This window comes from Battus philenor, unplaced genomic scaffold (genome assembly GCF_028537555.1).
Source record: "Battus philenor isolate CCGP_79_NKW_IND1 unplaced genomic scaffold, ilBatPhil1.0.hap1 SCAF_10, whole genome shotgun sequence".
NCBI lineage: Eukaryota > Metazoa > Arthropoda > Insecta > Lepidoptera > Papilionidae > Battus > Battus philenor.
This window is the reverse complement of record NW_027181662.1, coordinates 14,407,100-14,418,569: the sequence shown is the minus strand read 5'-3', so window position 1 is coordinate 14,418,569 and position 11,470 is coordinate 14,407,100. Positions and strand designations below refer to the sequence as shown.

At 34.0% G+C, this 11,470-nt stretch overlaps 1 non-coding gene across 1 annotated transcript; it reads right to left on the bottom strand.

The window, feature by feature from the left end:
- Positions 1 to 1,823: 1,823 nt before the first annotated feature.
- TRNAC-GCA (transfer RNA cysteine (anticodon GCA)) lies at positions 1,824 to 1,895 on the bottom strand. Its single transcript has one exon. It is a non-coding gene; the product is annotated as a tRNA-Cys (tRNA).
- Positions 1,896 to 11,470: the final 9,575 nt, after the last annotated feature.

Below are 11,470 nucleotides of genomic sequence, written 5' to 3'. Positions count from 1 at the left end.
TAGTTATGTTCTTTGTTACAGCAAATGTTCTGAGAAGGTATGATATAATAAATAAAAAGATAACAATCTAGTTTTCCTCTTTGAATAAGATTAGACATGAAAACCTTATACCAATTTTAATTAAACGTCAAACAATACTAAATCTCTCCCGTTTTCTTATTTTATATAGTTATATACCGTTTTTTATATATATACCTTTTATAAAATTATTTACTCTTTTATGGTTAATGGTAATCTGTATTAAAATACACTAATTTGTAATATCTCTGAATTATCGAGTCTATTAACCCAATAGGTTCTATAAACAAAAATAATTAAAAAATCATTAGTTTGTTAAAGGCTCTCCTCAAATCAAGACACGTTGATAGCCCTGGTAGGTTTATTTAAAATGGTTAAAAAATGCAATTGTAGAGAAAATCCAAACAATTCGACTTTCAATCAAATAAGAATAATTCGGATAAATAATACAAGTAATAATTTTTATTCCAGATTCTATCTAGTCCATTACATATCATATATTATATCTATTATCTTACCTAGAATACTATTATAGAGGAAATCAATATAATTCGACCTTTTATCAAATTCTAATAATTCGGATAAATATTACAAGTAATCATTTTTATTCCAGATTCCATCGAGTCTATTATTTATAATATATTATATCTATTATATTTTATAGAATACTATTATAGAGGGTCTCAATATAATTTGACTTTCTAACAAATTGGAATAATTCGGATAAATAATACAAAGAAAATGATTTATTTTCCAGATTCTATCGAGTCTATTATATATCATATATTATATCTATTATATTTTCCAGAGTACCGTTATAGAGGAACTAAATATGTATATTTTTTTAATAATTTTAGTGAAGTAGTAATAATTTTCACTTAAACACTATTTTAATAATTACATTGTGATATATTTGATTGCAATTAACTATAAATTAGTATCTTTAAAGTTCTGAAAACTGGGACTTAGAAATTTTTTTTAACATTTTATTTCGTTTGTGTTAAAAATTCATTTGTTTTTCTTTAACATTTTTAAATGTTTAGATATTTCTTTGAAACAATTGAAAACAACTTTTTAAACTTCTTGAGTGTTTTAAGTGGTTACTTGTTTATTAATAAATAAATAAATGATGCACGAAAAATAAATTCTGGTGGCAAATGTAGACACCTATGTGATTGTCATCTGCAAGAGTCCGTCAGCATATGAATCACGACACCGTAAATTATTTCGATACCGTTATTGAGCGGAAAGAAAAAGGTTTAATCAATTTTGCATAATGCGCTCCCGCGTTCGATACGACCCAAACCCTCAACAATAAATAAGATGATGTTTTTTTAAATCTGATAACGGTACGTAATTGTCTTTGATTAATGTCGATAAGGAATAATTTTAGTTCATTTATTACAATAACCAGATAATAAAGATTCAGTCTTCTAACCTACTTTTAGACACAATTGTTGCTACTATTATATCTTCTTGTTGTGTAATACATTCCCAAGTTTCTAAATTATCATGTGATGTGTTTTAATAAATTATTTTTGAAAATATACTACAATGTGAAAGGCTATGTTCGATTAGTGGTAGACGCTATTATCCTAGTTTTCAGCTTTTCGAACTGACAACTTGCGGATCCGAAAACAATGAGCGTCTGATGCGATTATATATATATATACACACACACACACACACACATATATATATATATATATATATATACATATATATACATGAACTTTGTTTTAGCTAAGGCGAGCGTCAGTCAGGTGCGAAATGCGCGAAAGTTCGGTCGAACAAAACATATCACTAGGGGACACCCGGGTTTGAACCGGGGACCTCTCGATCTGCAGTCGAATGCTCTACCACTGAGCTATATCCCCGCGATATAGAGACTATTGTATTGAGACTTTTCATTTAAATTTACACCAACTTTACGTCACCCACTTGTTCGAGGTTGCGTAATGTTAACATTAAATAGGTTACTAACTTTAAACGTAAAGTTTTGCTATCTATAAAACAGTTAGTATATATGTATATATATATATATTTATGTATATATATATAAGTATATACATATATGTACATATATATATATATATATATATATATATATATATATACGCAAACTTTTCCTTCGCAGTAAAAAGGTTCAGCTGAGGCGAGCGACAGCCGGGTGCGAAGTGTGCGACGTGGGTAGCCCCATTAGGTAGACCGATGACATACTTAACGTTGCTAGAATTCGCTGAATGCTGGCAGCGCAGAACCGGTCGCCGTGATAATCTTAGGGGAAGATATGCCTTGCAGTGAGCGTCTATTTACTAAAATACTTCGTTATAAAGAATAATTATTGAATTGCTTGATTACTAGTATTAAAAAAAAACTATTGTTGTTTTGTTTATCTAACTTACACTAATGCCTAAGTGACATACGCAGAATCAACAGGTGCATAGTTGGTCGAGGGCTCTTCTCAGACGAGGACGCGTTTGGATTCCTCGTAACGTTAAGCTGACGCCATTATAGTGGAACTCAATCCGATTCTTGGGTTCTTCTGACATTCAGAAATGGATACAATAACCATCTGTTTACGTCATCAGTCAAAATAGTGGATATATAATATGAACAAATTAATTGACGAGTGACAAACCAAACCGAGTGGGTGGACCTATGGAAGCCCTTGATACTCGTTACTCTTTAGAGCATCAACCGAAGCGGTCTAAGAGCTGTGAGGCGTTCCAATCCGGAGATATGCGGCCTGATGATGACATACGGATCCGACATGTTGCCGTTTACGACAGACCTTGTAAGAAAGATCAGAGTTATCCAGAGGCCAATGGAGAGGGATATGCTAGGAGTTTCTTTGCCTGATCAAATCATAAATGAGGAGATCAGAAGAAAAAAGATCACCGATGTACCTCGAAGAATTGCTCGTCTAAAATGACAGTGGGCCGAGGACATCGCTCGTGTAACCAATGGCTGTTGTGGTCGAAAGGTTCTGGAGTAGCGACCACAAACCGGTAGACGCGGTGTCGGTAGATCCCCCACTCTACCTATGGCATAGTTGAGGTCGCAGAGCAGGATCGGTCATCGTGGCGATCTTTGGTAGAGACGGCATAACCTTGCAGTGGAGGTCCATCTGCTGAAAATAAGAACAATAAGAAGCGTCCCGAACCGAGGATCACCCGGATGCTTTCGAGATTCGGTACTTTAGTCTTAGACCAGGTCCTCTGCGTCCACCTCAAACCCGGGGAACCTGTAAATCTCCTTTGATCAACAGTAATCAAAAATATTATTTAAGTACTTCCCCGTATATTACCAATAACACAGTCTTGGCAACATGACCTTGGCAAAGTCATCTGTCTAATTAGTATATCACCGCGCTATGACTTGCTTATTATACATCAACTAGTACTCCACTGAGCTTAGTTTCATCATCAGTTAATTCTATAATATTAAAAACAAATAAATACTTTTAAAAAACTTTTAAGTTAAACGGTTTTTTGATACCCATATTGTGGTGGTTGTGGAAAAATATGTACCTAGTCCGCCATATTGGAACGGCGTCCATCTTGAATTTTGAATTTTGACATAATCATCGTGTTTTACTAGTGTAGCCCTTTCATTTGATACCCATATTGAGGGGGTTATGGAAAAATACGTAATCCGCCATTTTGTATCGGCGGCCATCTTAGATTTATAATGTTATTGATTTATTTTGATCAAAATAAATTCCGTACGGGTCGAACTAAATAAAACCGTTTAAATACGTCATGTTGAAATTACATTTGGAAAAATCTAGTGCTTGCTTAATCAAACTTGATCCTTTCTCAACCTCTATATATCTCCAGAAACTCGGATACAAATTTAAATATCATAGGAATAAAAGTTATACCATCTTTTAAGTTTGTGTGTAAAAATATATATTTAAAATAAATAAAAGAGAAGTTTCGAAGTTTTTCGCGAACAAACATATTTTATATTATATATACAACTACACACATTACTGTGTATTCTTTATATGTTTAATTTCATTCATATACTTCCTTGTAGTGTTGAATAAATCATATAAAATGCATGCTTCCTATAGTTTAATGCTCTGATTATATCACAGATGTTCCCAGTAAGGCAATGTGACAAAACAAACGTAATTAGATATATAATTAATTTATATCATATATTATACTATATTTCTGTCCGGTTGTTATAAAATAAACTTATGAATTAAATAAACGCCGTTTCACGAATCAATGTGATTTTTTTTACATTTCGTGAGGTTTACAAATAAATTTGTACCTACACATGAATTTCATACAGATGATTAGGATACTTATCCAAAAATCAATGGTTTCAGATATAATAAATACGTAATGCATAAAAAGCGTTTTAAAAATTCGAAATAATACATATTTTTTACTATCAGTACCTGACTTTGTCAGTCTGTTTGTTTGTACTCTATACAATACAGAAGCATATAACCAATCGCCGTGAAAATGTGAATTATTAGATATATCATATCTGTTCGAGGTATCAAAACTGTCTTTCTGTTCATATTTTTAATTAGATAAGCGTTGCTATGTTAACGTGTAAACGACAATAAAAAATAATTATCAAACATAACCGCGTGTGCGGCTTGTATGTAAAAAGGATAAATACTCCAATTGCGTCACACTTTGAAAATATTTTACTGGCGCCTTACTGTGATTGCTCTTGTTACGTAACAATATTTATTAAAAATGTTTTAATTGATTGAAATATCTCAATTATTTAGACTTATACATTGCACAGTATTGAAGAGGATCTAATGTAACGAATATTGTGTACTAGTATTTTTGAGCCTTTCTTTTACATTACAACTTCTCTCGGAAAGATAGGTACATGCTTCAAAAAAAAATAGAAAATAATGCGTTGTTCTGAAAACAAAGAAAAGATATTTCAATTGTCGATTCCTTTTAAAGTTTATTCTGCAATATTTTAAATTATTACTTTGACATCTCAAACACTAACTGCTTTACCGACCGCATTGGACGCCATCATAACACCATTGTAACCAGCGCCATCTATGACGTGTCTAGGTTAAACAGCCACTGCTTTACCGACATTAAATAAACGCGGCACAATACAAAATCGAATTATTAAAGAAACTAGTTTCTTTACACATGTTGTTATATAATAGCGTAAAGGTTAACCTTGTGACAAGTCTAATTTCGAATCACCTTAGGAGCGCAGGCCGCGACTTGGAAAACACTGGTCTACATTGAGACATTTTTTAAGACCCAAGCTCACGAATCGAATTATCTGCAGTGTCTTAAAACGAGGATATACCAATGTGTTACCGGTTATGTCTTAAATTGGCAAGCTCATTCATTCAACAAGCTATGAAGAGAGCTTTATCAAGGATTTCTCTTTTAAATCGTGGGAACAGGAGTATCAAAGACGAACGTAAGTTTATTGGTAAGTTGAAATAGCTAGCGTTAAGGTTCTGAAGTGGAGATCACAGACCGGCATGCCCAGCATTGGACATCCATCCACAAGGTGGACAGAAAACTTCCAAGGACCTTCCTATTACAAATGTATAGTGGAGACCAATTAAATCAAACAGTGGATGGGATGCCGTAAAGTTCACACGATTTATTGAAAATTAATAAAAAAATGTGTTTAAATACGCCTATTTAGATGTTCCTCCCATAGAACCAACTTCACTCCCTCCTCTGTCGCAATACAACTTATTCTTCTCTGGGAAACGCTCCTCCTCGATATTAAGATGATCAGGAATCGTTACGCATTTAAAGCGAAGGCTCGAAAACTGTTGCTTTACAAACTGACGGAATCATCACCATAATTCGATTTTATTATATATATATATGTATATATATATCTGCAACGCCTAGCGGTTAACTGGTAGAGAATGACTTCGGCATTAAGTTCGCAGTTTTACATAAAATTTGTAAACATGTATTTTAAGTAAATAAATGAATATGAATAAAATAAATATATTGAATCAAATTTCTACAAAATTTATTTTAATTCAATTTTAAATAATAAAATAAAAAACAACGCGTACATTTCCTGCTAAAAAGTAATTTAAAATTCGAATACAGAAAGCCTGAAGTAATTATAAAAGCCTGTACACCGGGTTCGTATCTCAAACCCGCCTCAAAGCCTCGAAGCCGGCTGAGAGACGTGTGTACACTCGCGTCATAAATCATACTCTGTACATGCCGTAACATGCAGGCACTCCTTGACTTTGAACCCGGACAGTTGTGAACAAAAATGTTAACATATTTAAAAATATTGTACTTGAAAAACAATGCGTAAAAAAATTCTTTTTACTTTGCCCACAGGTCAACTTTTATATAGTATGATATAAAGTTACTTAAATTAATGACTGTATAGGTCATTTAAGAAAAAAATTTTTTTAAACTTTTTAATCACTCTGAAACTCTGTCGTAGAGCGGCAGATTAATAACTTCTAGTAGTACAATAACTGCAGAAACAATATTAAATTTTAATTTGTAGTAATACTATTTTAAATTTGCTCTTTTTACTATATTATCATTATGTTATTTATTAATTCTAAAAACTATAATTTTTGAATGGAATTTACCATAAACGAATCGGCAATAAATGTGTATAGCAATACATTCACCATTTTAAAGATTTTACAACCAATCAAACCTATGTATACAGAGCTGCTGGCTCTAGCTGAGGCAACAGGGTACGCGGCCGGCGAGTCAGCGCAAGCCTGCGCCATACTGAGCGACTCGCGGTCCGCCCTCGAAACTGTCGCAAGATCGGACACCCTCCATCCCTTAGCGTTAAGAGTGAAGGAGAACGTGATGAAAGCGAGAGAAAAAGGGAAGGATGTAAGGTTGTTTTGGGTGAAAGCGCACGCGGGGATGGAGGGGAACGAGAGGGCGGACCAGCTGGCCAAGGAAGCGGCCCTGAAGAGTAAATGCAAACCTGTATATGAGGAATGCCCCATCTCATTCGTCAAGCGGCAACTGAGACTGGAGTCGCTCGACGAATGGAACAGGAGGTATGTGGAAGGAACAACGGCTTCGGTAACGAGGATGTTTTTCCCGGACGCCGTCTCAGCCTACCGCGTGCTCCGCAGCATCGAGGTGGACGCGGTCTCGGCCCAGCTCTTCACGGGGCACGGGGGGTTCTCTGAGTACCTTCATAGGTTTAAGCTCAAGGAGGACCCCTCGTGCTTCTGTGAACCGGGCGTGGACCAGACCGTGATCCACCTTGTGGCCCGGTGTCCCGCATTCGGGGGACTCCGGTTCGGCTTCGAGTGCCGGTCTGGGGTTCAAATCAGGGAGGAGTCAATAGCCTCCCTGATAGGCGAAAGTGTAACTAGGAACGAATTCCTCAAGTATTGCAAAACAATAATAACACAAGCAATACAAAAAAACAAAACTAGGTAAAAGAAAACAAAAAAGACTGAAGTAAAATAAATAATAACTATAAGTAAACAACTGTGATAACATACCTAGTAAATAAGATTTGTAAAACAAAATAAGAGGATGAAAGAAAGAAGAGTAGAGTAAAAGGGCATAAAAGAAAAGAAATATAACATGATAGAGAGAAAAGAATAAAAGATAATAAGATGAATGACAGATGATTATGGAAATAAAAAACTTTGTGAAAAAATATTTGTAAAAAAAGGTCCCTGTCCTAAAAATCAGATAGGGGTACGAGAGGCCCCCAATAGCGGGGGTCATAAAAAAAAAAAAAAACCTATGTATACAGTATAAACATACATACTAAAAAAAAGTAACATAAAATTTTTAATGCAATCAGGCGTTATTTTGCGGAAGTCCATCCTAAGTAAGAAAAGGACCAATATTTAGCCACTTCCGCACATGTGAGACTCTGTGTTTGGCACTAATCGGTGTAACATAACTCATGAAGATGCCCCGTGGAGGGGTGAAACACGTGTTGAGTAATTTAACGGTGGCAGTTGTGTAATTCGCATTGTTTGTCGCATACACATTTGATTAGCGGGCTGGCGGAAGTGGCTAAATATTGGTCCTTTTCTAACTTAACATAAAATTGTCATTTAAAACTCCCGGGCATTAGGAAGGTAGGTATTTTTTCCTAGGTTGGTAGGACTGTGTATAACATTTTCCAAGCGTCGGCTTGTCAAAAGTTGGAAGATCATTTCGTTCAGCTCAAACCATTTTGAATGATGTTTGGTGTCTTAAATGCATCAAGTGTCGATTGATGCCAAAATCACATAGTGTATCCTGTTGATATGGCTCCGTGCGACTTCTCGCTATTCAGCAAACTGAAAAGGCCGTTACGAGGATGTCGTTATGACCCCAGTGAGGAGATAAAAATCGAATCGAAGAAGGACTTGAAAGCATGCATTAAATTATTCCAACTAACTAACAACTGTAAAAAATGTTGGCATAAGTGCGTTTTATTAGACAGGGATTAATTTGAAGGAGATGAAATTGATTTGGAAGAATAAATAAATAATTTGCATTTTATAAACAAAATGACTTTATTTTTCTATCACAGTGCTACATCTCTATATCACAGAGATATTTTACGTAGACTGTTCTTAAAAATCTAGATCAATAAAGAACTCAGCCGCTACCGGCTTGAATCTTTCGTTTTCTTCACAGAAGCACTTCATACAGCAAGTCTAGTCTTTGACATCCACACACTAGATGCACAAACAACTTCATGTCCTTGGCAAATACTAGATGTAGGCTGCTTGAAAATGGTCTTATATGAAATCTAAAGATGCCAATGTTCAGCAATTGAGATCTTAATCCAAATTGCTGAAATGACGACGACGATGATATTACTTTATAATAATTTATTTTCATCTATATTAAATTTATTTTCATGCCACCAGACAGAAGCCCACTATAAGGAATAGCCCCCTCCCCCCTCCCAAAGATCACACACGATGACCAGTCTTACGCTGTACGCACCAGCGACTTCCTGCTAGTTTAAATATGCCATTGGACCACCTAGAGTACAATACATACTTATAGCGATTCTTCTGCCACATCGGTGATGTTGTTCTTCTACTTATCTCCTCATTTATGACTGGATGTAACAGTACTAGTGATACTCTAACTACCGTTATAATTTTTGTATATAAATAATAATATTATCGAAACACTTCTCACCGCGACTGTACACGATTGGCTGTTTTCGAAGAAACAAAAGTAAGAATCGAGCAATTTGCGTGTCTGTGTTTGCGTCCCGTGCCCGAAAAACGAGCATGCCTTACTGGAGTTCATACGTCGCGAATTTCATGGGAGCGTCGCGATTAAGGTTGGTTCACACAAACTGAAGACATTACCAAGGACGTGCTGTAATAAATCAAGGTTTCCTTTTACTGACGAAAGATGCTATATATCGCTCAAAGAAATGATATTATAATCATTGTACAACCATGTGACACTATATCTGCATATATAACTCCAAGATGTTATGTAATATTGGCCTAATTTGGAAGGATCCATCTCAACTTGGAACAAAGAAGTTTCTTATTATGAAGAGTTGTTATTCAAAACCAAAAAAGTATGTTAATATGTAATGATGTAAAATTATAATGTTTTATTTATTTTTCTTTTCCAATGTATTCCGAGAGCGTTTCAACTTAATAATAATAATTCAAAGTTAATATTGAATATGTTCCATTATCTCAGGACGCTATATTTCTTGGTTTCATAAGATCTATATGTTCAGCAGGAACTCCGCCATTTGAAAAAAGATATGTTGACCACATAAACTTCTGGACGAATGTCCTCAATATTTTTAAGGAGCTCGGAATCTTCTTCGGAGCACTTCGGAGAATTGTAATATTCCCTACTAGTAGAAACACTACCTATGTTTTTAGGAAATTGCATATTTCTTCCTGTACAAGATTATCCATAATTGCTTCGTCCTTACTCGAGTCAATTGCGTACAAACTAAACTTCTCTTTCTTATGTTGTAAACCACTAGAAGATAAACGTGAACGATGTATTTTTATTCTTATTCTTTGCTTTTTTATTTCATTTATTTGTTTACATGTTTATTTATTTTTTAGTTATTTATTTTATTTATTATGAAGAACTTGCTGCTAATGCAGCATTTGTAATAGTGACAAAAGGCAAATTAAGTTTTTAAAGAATGTAGTCAACTAAAATAGTTCGGATATTACGGATTGGTTAAAACCAGCACTTTCTTTATCACGTCTTTTTTATACTCTGTGTACGCTAATTCCCGAGTTGTAAGACAATAGTTTTTTCTATCTTTTCCTCACCTTTGCCATTGTTTTGAGGTAAATGAAACTGTATTATTTTTATTATTGTTCAAAATAACTTTCTTGAAGTTAACAAAAATTATTTTTTATTCTTTTTTTTTAAAAAAAATTCGGAATTTATTTTTATGACAATTTTTCGCTTTTTAAAACTTTAATTTGTGCTTCCACAAACAATCACAAGTTGAATAACTATGTTAAAAATTTGCAATAATATAAACAGAAAGATAACATGATAACAGTTTAAATTTTTCCTTAAACTGTACTATAGCATAAAAACAAAATTATCCTACATTCTTATTATTCGAATTAAAAGAAAGGCATATATTAAGAAAAATACCGAAGCGCAAGCTTCAAATTAAAGCCTTATCGTGCTTAGGCCTTACTTGTGAGTTCGAATTAGAAATGAGGAGATTCACAGAAGACAAGATCACAGAGGAAGAAAGGTGGGAGGCAATCACGAGGTGGTAGACGCATTGCAATCTTAGAGGCAGGCCAAATGTGCAATAGTAATAATTTATTATCATTTCATGTGAACGCGCCCTTACAACTGCCTAAACTTTTAATCGACGATATAAGATTTAAAATTTATCTTCCAACGCGTCCAATTCTACGAATCGCAACGCCATCGGGAGACGCTTCACCTTTTTTTTTTTTCGTATGTCATTGATGCATGGGTGAGAGGCATCTTACTTCACCATCGCTAAACACTCAGATATCATGTTCATTGTTGCCATTTCGTATTTTTTTTTTAATGTCAATAAAACAAACTGGCATCTTTTATTGATAGCATTTTTTAAAATTTATAAACATAAAAATAAATGTAGGTGCAATTATTTTACAATTAAATTTAAAAATATTTTAACCATTAATAATAATACATATCAAAGATTTTCAACGGCTTCAAAAAATTATGATGTTCACCATATTTTATAAATCTTTACATAAAACACACACGCCCTCACGCAAAAACGCAACTATATACATATACATTAAAACTACATAGAAAATTATAATGTTTTAAACTATCAGGATGTGAGAACAATTAAAAAACTGGTTTGAAATAAATTATTCGTACTCAGTTCCTTATTCATAATATAGAACAATTAACAAAAAAATCCCAAGCGCTTTTGTCAGTTGGTAGCACAGATAAATAAATACATTTAAAAAACTTTTAAGTTAAACGGT